The sequence below is a fragment of the Otolemur garnettii genome, unplaced genomic scaffold, assembly GCF_000181295.1.
Source record: "Otolemur garnettii isolate 467f Iridium unplaced genomic scaffold, OtoGar3 scaffold00011, whole genome shotgun sequence".
Taxonomy (NCBI): Eukaryota; Metazoa; Chordata; class Mammalia; order Primates; family Galagidae; genus Otolemur; species Otolemur garnettii.
Genome location: NW_003852406.1, coordinates 16,654,092 through 16,664,355, shown reverse-complemented (window position 1 = coordinate 16,664,355; position 10,264 = coordinate 16,654,092). Strand labels below are relative to the sequence as shown.

At 43.3% G+C, this 10,264-nt stretch overlaps 1 protein-coding gene across 1 annotated transcript in view; it reads left to right on the top strand.

Annotated features, from left to right (window-relative positions):
* The first annotated feature begins 6,148 nt into the window (after positions 1-6,148).
* CSNK1G1 (casein kinase 1 gamma 1) overlaps positions 6,149-10,264 on the top strand; it is a 200,173-nt gene continuing 196,057 nt past the window's right edge. The window contains exon 1 of the mRNA XM_023510004.1: positions 6,149-6,236. The gene's annotated coding sequence lies outside the window, so the exon portion shown is untranslated. The remainder of the gene's footprint in view (positions 6,237-10,264) is intronic.

Here is a 10,264-nt window from a genome sequence, read left to right as displayed (position 1 = left end):
TTTTTTTTTTTTTTTTTTGAGGCAGAGTCTCACTATGTCTCCCTTAGTAGAGTGCTGTGGCGTCCCAGCTCACAGCAACCTCAAACTCTTGGGCTTCAGTGATTCTCTGGCCTCAGCCTCCCAAGTAGCTGAGACTACAGGTGCCTTCCACAATGTTCGGCTATTTTTTTGTTGCAGTTGTCATTGGTTAGCTGGCCCGGGCTGGGTTCGAACCCCCCAGCCTCTGTGCATATGGCTTGTGCCTTAACCACTGTGCTACGGGTACTGAGCCAATTAGGCTTCTTTTTAAGAAGTAGTTTAAACTAAGTCTATTAAAATCAAGTTTCACTGGCTCGGTGCCTGTAGCTCAAGTGGCTAAGGTGCCAGCCACATACACCTAAGGTGGCAGGTTTGAATCCAGCCCGGACCACCAAAACAACAGTGACAGCTGCAACTAAAAAATAGCCAGGCGTTGTGGCGGGCGCCTGTGGTCCCAGGTTCTTGGGAAGCTAAGGCAGGAGACTCGCTTGAGCTAGGAGTTGGAGGTTGCAGTGAGCTGTGATGCTACAGCACTCTATACCCAGGGGGGATAGCTTGAGGCTCTGTCTCAAAAAAAAAAAAATCAAGTTTCACTGATGGAGAAACTTTTGGTGGTGTGCCCAATTAGGTCTAAGCTTAATATGTAATTGTCTGGAAAACATTTTAATTTTAAAGGACCTCATTAGGCAAACGTTCTATGTGTATGTAATCTGTTTCCTTTTTAAAGCTTTAAAAAAAGCATAATGGAGGGTGGTGCCTGTGGCTCAAGGAGTAGGGTGCCAGCCCCAAATACTGGAGGTGGTGGGTTCAAACCCGGCCCTTGCCAAAAACTGAAAAAAAGAAAAAAAGCATAATGGAAGTATAGGCCTCTTTGTTTCTACTTAAACTGAATTTAAAAGTAAAATTTATCCATTAAACAATAATTTAACTTTTTTTGTGGATTTTTTTTTTTTTTGAGACAGAGCCTCAAGCTATTGCCCTGGGTAGAGTGCTGTGGCATCACAGCTCACAGCAACCTCCATCTTCTGGACTTAAGTGATTCTCTTGCCTTAGCCTCTGAGTAGCTGGGAATACAGGTGCTTGCCACAACACCAGGCTACTTTTTCACTGTAGCTGTCATGGATGTTCTGCTTGTCTGGCCGGGTTCAAACCCACCAACCTCCGTGTATGTAGCTGGTGCCATAATTACAGTGCTATGGGTGCTGAGTCTAAAGTTTTTAATTTTTTACCCCTCTTCACAAAGTTTGTCTAGTTTTCTTCTTAAAATAAATTATTCACAATAATAGTGTTAGTACTCACTAAATAATGATTAAAACTACCTCTCTGGAATTTTCGAGTGCTAGAAAATTGTGAGGATCATTTGTATTTTGTGTTTGCATAGTTTCACAAAGGAAGAGCATTTAAATATAATAGATAAAATAATAAATAGTGTTCGAAGGGTTATTTACAAGATGACAAAAACTTATTCTTTTTTTTTTTTGGTACAGATAGAGTTTCACTGTATCGCCCTTGGTAGTGTCGTAGAGTCACACAGCTCACAGCAACCTCCAACTCCTGGGCTTAAGTGATTCTCTTGCCTCAGCCTCCCGTGTAGCTGGGATTACAGGTGCCTGCCACAACGCCTGGCTATTTTTGTTGTTGTAGTTCGGCCGGGGCCTGGTTTAAACCCGCCACCCTTGATATGTGGGGCTAGCGCCCCACTCACTGAGCCACAGGTGCCGCCCCCCAAAACTTATTCTTTTCCCTCATTCCACTCCATATTAAAAAAAACAAAATTAAAGCCTAAGCTGAACCTTTCTCATATATACTCCCTACAAATCCTCCTGTACTTAGAATCCTTCATGCTAACTCGCTTTCAGAAAAACGGAAGGTTCAACTTGGCCTTGGTACAAACAACATTGTTATAATTTTATTTTCTTTTAATTATTTTGTTTTGAGACTAGCATATGTAAGTGGGAGAGAGAGCAATCTTCACTGAATTAAAAACTGGGAGGAATGTTAGAAGCCATCTAGTTCAACCCATTGACACTTTAGTAGGTGGAACGTTTTATTGGTTGGCAACTCTAATCATGAAAAACGTTATGAGTTATAAATTTTGTTTCTGGTCTTGGTGCCTGTAGCTCAAGCGGCTAAGGCACCAGCCACGTACACCCAGAGCTGGCAGGTTTGAATCTAGCCTGGGTCTGCCAAACAACAACTACAACCAAAAACAAAAATAGCTGGGCGTTGTGGCGGCCACCTGTAGTCCCAGCTACTTGAGAGGCTGAGGCAAGAGAATCGCTTAAGCCCAAGAGTTTGAGGTTGCTGTGAGCTGTGACGCCACAGTGATATCAGATTTTTAACACTGGATTTCCAGGCTCTTGGTCTTGATGATTCGATGAATGAATTGACAGACCATAGAATGAACAGTGAGGTTTTATTTACAGCTCAAAGAACCAAACCTCCTTGCAGGGCAGGATGCAAGTGTTACAACTCTTATGAAAACAACTCTTACAAAGGAGAATCGCTTAAGCCCAAGAGTTAGAGGTTGCTGTGAGCTGTGACGCCATGGGACTCTACCCAGGGTAACAGCTTGAGGCTCTGTCTCAAAAAAAAAAAAAATTTGGATTTCTTTAATATTGTTCCCCAAATCCTTAAAGTGTAGTTACACTCACATAGCTTGTTTTAGGTGGGGATTGTACTATCCATTGTAGAGGTCTCCAAGCAATGAGTATGGTAGAATTATAGAGGACATGTGAACATTTCAGAGTCAAGACATTCAGGCTCGGTGCCTGTAGCACATTGTTTACAGTGCCAGCTATATACACCAAGGCTGGTAAGTTCGAACCTGGCTGGGCGTGCCAAACAACAATGGCAACTACAATAAAAAAATAGCCTGTGGTCCCAGCTACTTGGGAGGCTGACGCAACAGAATCAGCTGCAGCTCGCTCAACCAATCACAGTTGGTTGCTGTGAGCTGTGACGCCACAGTACTCTATTGAGGGCGAAATAGTGAGACTCTCAAAACAAAAAAGTCAAGACATTCGTATACCTACATGAAAGTGACTAAAGTAAAAAACAAAATGTACGAAGATAGGATGCAACTGAATGCTGCTTATAAATAATTTTTCTTTGGGTAGTGTCGATAAAATGAATGCACAGAAATTTTATGGTTCAGGCGGCACCTATGGCTCAGTGAGTAGGGTGCTGGCCCCATATACTGAGGGTGGCGGGTTCAAACCCGGCCCCAGCTGAACTGCAACCAAAAAATAGCTGGGCGTTGTGGTGGGCGCCTGTAGTCCCAGCTACTCAGAGGTTGAGGCAAGAGGTTGAGCCCAGGAGTTGGAGGTTGCTGTGAGCTGTGTGACACCATGGCACTCTACCAAGGGCCACAAAGTGAGACTCTTGTCTCTACAAAAAAAAAAAAAAAGAAATTTTGTGCTCCTGTATTGGCTTAAATTATGTTTATTTTTTGAATTTTTTTATTATTTTATTTTGAGAGAGTCTCACTCTTGCCCTGGGTAGAGTGCAGTGGTGTCCTAGCTCACTGTAACCTCTAACTCTTGAGCTCAAGTGATTCTCTTGCCTCAGCCTCCCAAGAGCTAGAATTACAGGCATGAGCCACCCTGAGGGACCAAACTATCGTGTTTAATTGTAACTTTTTTTCCTTTTGTAGAGTGATGACATCATAGCTCACTGCAACCTCAAACTCCTGGGTTCAAGCAATCCTCTTGCCTCAGCTTCCCAAGTATAATAGCTGGGGCTACAGACATGGGCCACCAAGAATGGCTAATTTTTTTTATTTTTGGTAGAGAAGGGGTTCTTGTTTTGGCTCAGACTGGTCTCGAACTCATGGCTTCAAGCCATCCTCCTACCTGGGCCTCCCAGAGTGCTAGGATTACATGTGTAAGCCATCACACCCTATCTGTAACTCTTAATTTTCTCAATAAAACATTTGTATAGAACAACACACTTATTTACCATAATCATGTTTTAATTTTCTTAGAACTATCCAAGTTTATTGTGGTTTTAGATAAGTTGTTGCTCATTTGGCTCATAATTTCATTTACTTTTCTAATTTAAAGTTGATATTTAAAGCTGTTGGCAATTGAATGCTTGTACCAAGCTCTATTTCTTTCTTTCTTTCTTTTTTTTTTTTTTTTTTGAGACAGAGCCTCAAGCTGTCCCCCTGGGTAGAGTGCCGTGGCATTAAAGCTCACAGCAACCTCCAACTCCTGGGCTCAAGCGAGTCTCCTGCCTCCGCCTCCCAAGTAGCTGGGACCACAGGCGCCCACCACAACGCCCGGCTATTTTTTGGTTGCAGCCGTCATTGTTGTTTGGTGGGTCCAGGCTGGGGATTCGAACCCGCCACCTTAGGTGTACGTGGCTGTTGCCTTAGCCGGTTGAGCTATAGGCGCCGAGCCCCAAGCTCTATTTCTTATAGTGAGAGACTTACCACTTGGCACTTTTGCCCAGATTTTTAAAAGAACTATTAATTAATGTATGTACCAGATTCCATTTGAATTGTGTGTGTATGTACTTTCATACTGTCATGTCCATGGCAGGGGTGAAAATAGTTTAAACAACCTACTATTGCCACAGTTGAGCGTGAAGTGATTTTCTAAAGATGTTGCTGAAGTGAGCACCTACGGTGAATCAATTTAATGCTGTGTCATGCACACAGGAAACCAATAAACCTGGTGTTTTTTCTTTCTTTTTTTTTCTTTGAGACAGAATCCTACTGTGTTGCCCTCAGTAGAGTGTTGTGGTGTCACAGCTCAAGTCTCCCAAGTGGCTGGGACTATAGGCGCCTGCCACAAGGCCCGGCTATTTTTTGGTTGCCCTTGTCATTCTGTAGATGATCCAGGCGGGGCTTGAACCTGGCAGCCTGGGTTGTGTGGCCGGCAGTCTACTCATTGAGCTACGGGTGCAGAGATGACCTGGTATTTCTTTTAAGTTACCAAAGATCATTTCCTCTCTGCCCCAGTTCAGGTGGACAACCGTCAAATATTGGTGACTAAGAGATTATCTAACCAATACAACTAGAGCCTGCGGTTGTATGCATATTCACTGTTGTATAAATAGAAAACACTCAAGAGCTACTCAAGCTTGGTTGCTTTAAAGCAAACCTATTCAAGATCGGAAAGCCAAGTGAAGATTTTCACTCGTTTTTCTCTGAATGCCCAACTACATTTCTGTGAAATGATACGGATTATTTTTCTAAACAGACTGTTTTCCCAGTATTTTCATACTCAAAGTCTCCTGACATAGGAATAAAAATATGGTCTCTTGTTGAAACTTTTCTTGTCCACAGCGTAGTTATGAAAACTTGAGGGAAGGATGAGACGTCTTCCTCATTCCCAGCGCCCTTTTCTTTGCTTTCTGACTTAAAATAATTCCAGTCGACTTACATCGTATCTGTTGTGCTGCTTCCATTTAGGTTAATTCCAGGCCACATACAAACATGCAGTCCTTATAAAAGTTAGGTGAAGACAAAACTTTTCTTACTAAAAGCGGTTTCACAGGAGAACGAAGTGCATGAAAAAGCTTTCTGGACATTGAAAAACATCTGGCTGAAACACAGTTGAAAATCCACAAGAGGGAGATGCTTGTTAAACTGCCAGAAAATAACTCCCGGGAGGGAACGGATAGAGGTGCCTTAGGAAAAGCAGGGGTCTGCCAGGCACTGAAGCGCCTGGAGGGAGCTGGTGTATACAGTGGCGGGGGGCTGATGAAGGAGTACAGCTGAATGTAAAAGCAGGAGGGGCTAAGTGATTCTGTCAGCGAAGCCGGTTCCAGGTCTAAGACCGTGAGTAAAAACCGTCTGGCCAAAGAGAGAGCGCAACGCTCCTAAGCTGCTTCTGGGTAGTCCCAGAAGTGTGGGTGGGTGTCTCTGAAGCCACTTCCGCTTAGCAACCCCACGCGGTTGCTAAGGAGGGGCAGCAGTGGGGATAGCCCGGAAGTGGTGGTGTCAATCTCTCGCTGTCTGCCCTAGGTTTGTCCTATCAAGAGGCCAGAGAGCCCAGCGGTTCCTGGCAGAGGGCGGGGCCAATGCTAGTGGTTCCGGTTCGGCTCTTGCAGCCCCTAGGTTTCTGCCTTCCTCCTCCCCTCCTCCTTCTCTCTTCCCTCCCGCTCTTGGGAAAGAGAAGCCACTGCTGCGAGTGGGTAGAGAAGCACTCGGCGCCTCCGGGTGGGGACCATGCTTGCCCCATTTGAGCCCCGGAACACGGCCGGACCAGGTACTTGCTCCGGCTTCTACGGGTCCGGGAGGCTGGAGTGAGAGGGTGTGTGTGGGTGTGGGTGTGCGCGCGCGCGCGCGCGCGCGTGTGTCTGAGGAGAAATGGGGTGGGGGGGCCCTTTCCTGGGTCCGGGCGGAGACACTGGGATCCCGGGTGGGGCACAGGCGCGCGAGTGTGTCTGTCGGGGATTGTGGGGGCGGTATGGAGGGGCTGGGTGGGGGACACTGCGAGCGGAGAGTTTCGAGTGGCGGAGTAGAGGCAGGCAGAGGAGGCTAAAGACTTCGGCCAGTGTGGATCGGGAGTTTGCCACCTGGAGGGCTCGTTCTAAAAGAGGGAATATCCTTTGGGGCCAAAAGGAGGGCATGGACTCTGCAGGGTGGCTGGGGCAATTTCATGCTTCCATTGCTCATTTTCCCTACTCCCTGCTTTGGGACAGAGGCGGGCTTCGTGGGTTGTAGGGGCTCTGAGTCGGCTGGGCACCGCGGGGAGCCGCCCTTGGCAGAGCTAGGGCAGAAGAGTGGGTAATAAGACCTCCCTGTACCCAACTTCCGTGCGCTTCCCCCACTTCTTCCTTTACTGCTCCTTCGCCCCCACGTCCTTTAAGACCGGTGTCCCCCGGTTGGGCAGTCATTACTGCGTAAAAGAAAGACGATGGAACTGGGTTTGTTCTTTCTAAGTGGTACTTAGGAAAAGAAAAATAAATGGTACTTAGATGTTTAGAAAGTGCCTTAATGGCGTATTCAGCTAAGTCTCCTATCCTGATGCTTAAATCTGGTGTAAATTATCTTAGGAAAGTGCAATTATGAAAAGCACCTAACTATAGGCTAATCAGGTGTAGCCTTGTAGAGTAGGTGTTCCTTTTTGTTAAAAAAAAAATAGACTGTGGAAACTGTATAGATATAGAGGTCTAGGCAAGACATGTTGAGGCAAGTCTTTTCCGATCTCTTTCTTACATTCTAAGTAAACCTGCCCTAGTTTAAATGAAGTAGAAAGATCCTCTTTTATGTTTTAGTCAATGACTGAATTGTAGGTACTGTGTAGTGATGGGTCTCTCCGAATAGATAATGTGAACGCTCAGAGAGAAGAGACTCACAGCTTTTGAGCCTGTGTCTCTTAATCTGTTAAGGAGATAATTGTGGTAAAGTTGAAGTATTGGCCTGTGGCGTATAAATTGAATCCAGACTGTGTCAGTGCTAGTTGTTGACCTTGGGTGAGTCATGGAACCCACCCAAGCTTCAGTTTTTCCTAAGTAAAATGAATTAAAATTTTTATCTGTATTAAAAAGGGGGTGATGTGCTTAAATAACAGCCAATTTTAAATGGAAACACCTTGGAATTGCAAGGTGAATTGTTATCATTAATTGTACAAAGCCCAGGTAGCCTAGTTTTGGGAAATGAAATTTGAGATAGGAAGAAAACTGGATAATAATATTACCAAACATATGTATACAATAGGACTTTCAATGGCTTGTAGAAAATGATCATAAGTAGTAGGAAATTTAATTACTAGAAGTTTATTAAAATTTATGAATAATAATATGAAATGACCAAAATGTGTTTTATAAGTTTTTTTCAGATATACCATACTAGTGTAATTCAGTATGGGTTGATGTGAAATATATTTGAAAAGTGATGTATGCAAATTTTAATTAACATCATATATGTCTTTAAAAAGAATTAAAATGGGATGTAAAATAGAAAGTAATTGTAATTTTAAGATAAAATTAACATCAAACTGAGCTTAGTGGCTCATGCCAGTAGTTCCAGCACTTTGGGAAGCTGAGGCAGGAGGGTGGCTTGAGCCAAGGAACTTAAAGTTAAACTGAGGTGTGATCAGGCTGTTGCACTGCAGCCTGGATGAAAGAATGGGACCCTGTCTTTAAACAAAACAAAATGAAATCACTCATTTCAATTAGAGAGCACTGCTCATCTCTATTAGATTAAACTTATAGAATTCATATTGCAGATATAATATTCTGTAAAATAAATATACAAGAAACATGAAGTCTTTATATTCATTTGTTTTTGTGGATTTAAAATAATCGAGTTATATGTGGCCTATTATATGTCAGATTTTTAGCTAACATAGTTTCCTTTTTTTTTAGAGACAGAGTCTCACTTTGTAACCCTTGGTAGCATGCTGTGGCGTCACAGCTCACAGCAACCTCCAGCTCTTGGGCCCAGGTGATTGATTCTCTTGCCTCAGTCTCCCTAGTAGTTGGGACTACAGGTGCCCGCCACAATGCCCATGCCCAGCTATTTTTTTGTTGCAGTATGGCCGGGGCTAGGTTTGAACCTAACACCCTTGTTATATGGGGCCAGTGCCCTACTCAGCCACAGGCACTGCCCTTTTTTTTTTTTCTTTGACAGAGTCTCATTCTGACACCCTGGATAGAGTACCATGGTGTCACATCTACACAGCAACCCTTGGGCTCAAGTGATCATCTTAATCTTAGCCTCCCCAGTAGCTGGGACTACAGGTGCCAACCACAATGAGTGGCTACTTTTTTCTATTTTTGGTAGAGATGGGTCTCGATCTTGCTTAGGTTGGTCTCAAACTCCTGAGCTCAGGCTGTCCACCCACCTTGGCTTCCTGAAGTGCTAGAATTACAGGTGTGAGCCACCTTGCCTGGCTTCCATAGTTTACTTTTTGACAAAACTTTCAGTTAGTAATTTTAATTTTAAAATGTATTTTATACTCAAAGGACAAAAATCAAATTAACTATAATGATAGTTTTTTTTAATTTGTTTATTTTTTGGGACAGAGCCTCAAGCTGTCGCCCTGGGTAGAGTGCTGTGGCATCACAGCTCACAGCAATCTCCAACTCCTGGGCTCAAGCAGTTCTCCTGCCTCAGCCTCCCAAGTAGCTGGGACTACAGGTGCCCATCACAACGCCTGGGTATTTTTTGGTTGCAGCCGTCATTGTTGTTTGGTGGGCTTGGACTGGATTCGAACCTATCAGCTCAGGTGTATGTGGCTGGCACCTTAGCTGCTTGAGGCACAGGCACCAAGCCAATGATAGTTTTTTGGTGTAAATACAAAGTTTGTGATTTGGTGAAACTTTTTAGGGAGGTTTATAGGTTTTGCATAAATTTGAGAGAATTTTTCAAATTTCTTTCCCATGCCTCTTTTATACAGAACTGAAATCATGTTTGTTACAATTACAGCTTTTTGGTAAGATTATCCAGCTTTCTAAATGGCTCTTCTGAGAGTGTAAAACCTTTAAATATCTAAACTTTTTGCTACATTTTCTTTTATCATTATTTTTCCTTTATCATATTATCTTGCTTTGGTAAAGCTGTCAAAGGCTCCCGTTTTCCCCTGTCTTCTCATAAAACTTCAACAGTCCACTAATTTTGATATAAGAGATAGGGTACTAGTTGCTAGATTAAAAAGCTCTTTTTAAATTACAATATATGCAACAAATAGAGATTGTTACTAGTGATACTTTTATTGATGGTGACCTATCCACTCAAAGTTATGACCATTCCAAAGATCTTTACAGTTGTCAGGGAATTTGCTTGTCAGGAAATCTAAAAATGACTAAACCTTTCTTTAATATCTTATCACTTGGCTGACCTCAGAAAGTTCTAGGAACGATTGAGAAGGTATGTATATATATATATATATATATGCCATATGCTAGAATGTTATAATGAACAAAGTAAAGTTAATTTTTTTTACTTACTATGTCACCCTTGGTAGAGGGCCATGGCGTCGCAGCTCATAGCAACCTCAAACTCCTGGGCTCAAGTGATTCTCTTGCCTCAGCCTCCCAAGTAGCTGAGACTACAGGCACCTGCCACAACACCTGCCATTTTTTGTTGCAGTTGTCATTGTTGGTTACCTGGCCTGGGCTGGGCCGGGTTCGAACTGGCCACCTTCAGCGTATGTGGCTGACACCATAACTACTGTGCTACGGATGTTGAGCCAAAGTAAAGTTAATTTTATTGGTGATATCAAATCAGTAGTGCAAGATTATTGTGGAAATGTTAAAAAATATTAGGCAGTGCTTTTTTTTTTTTTTT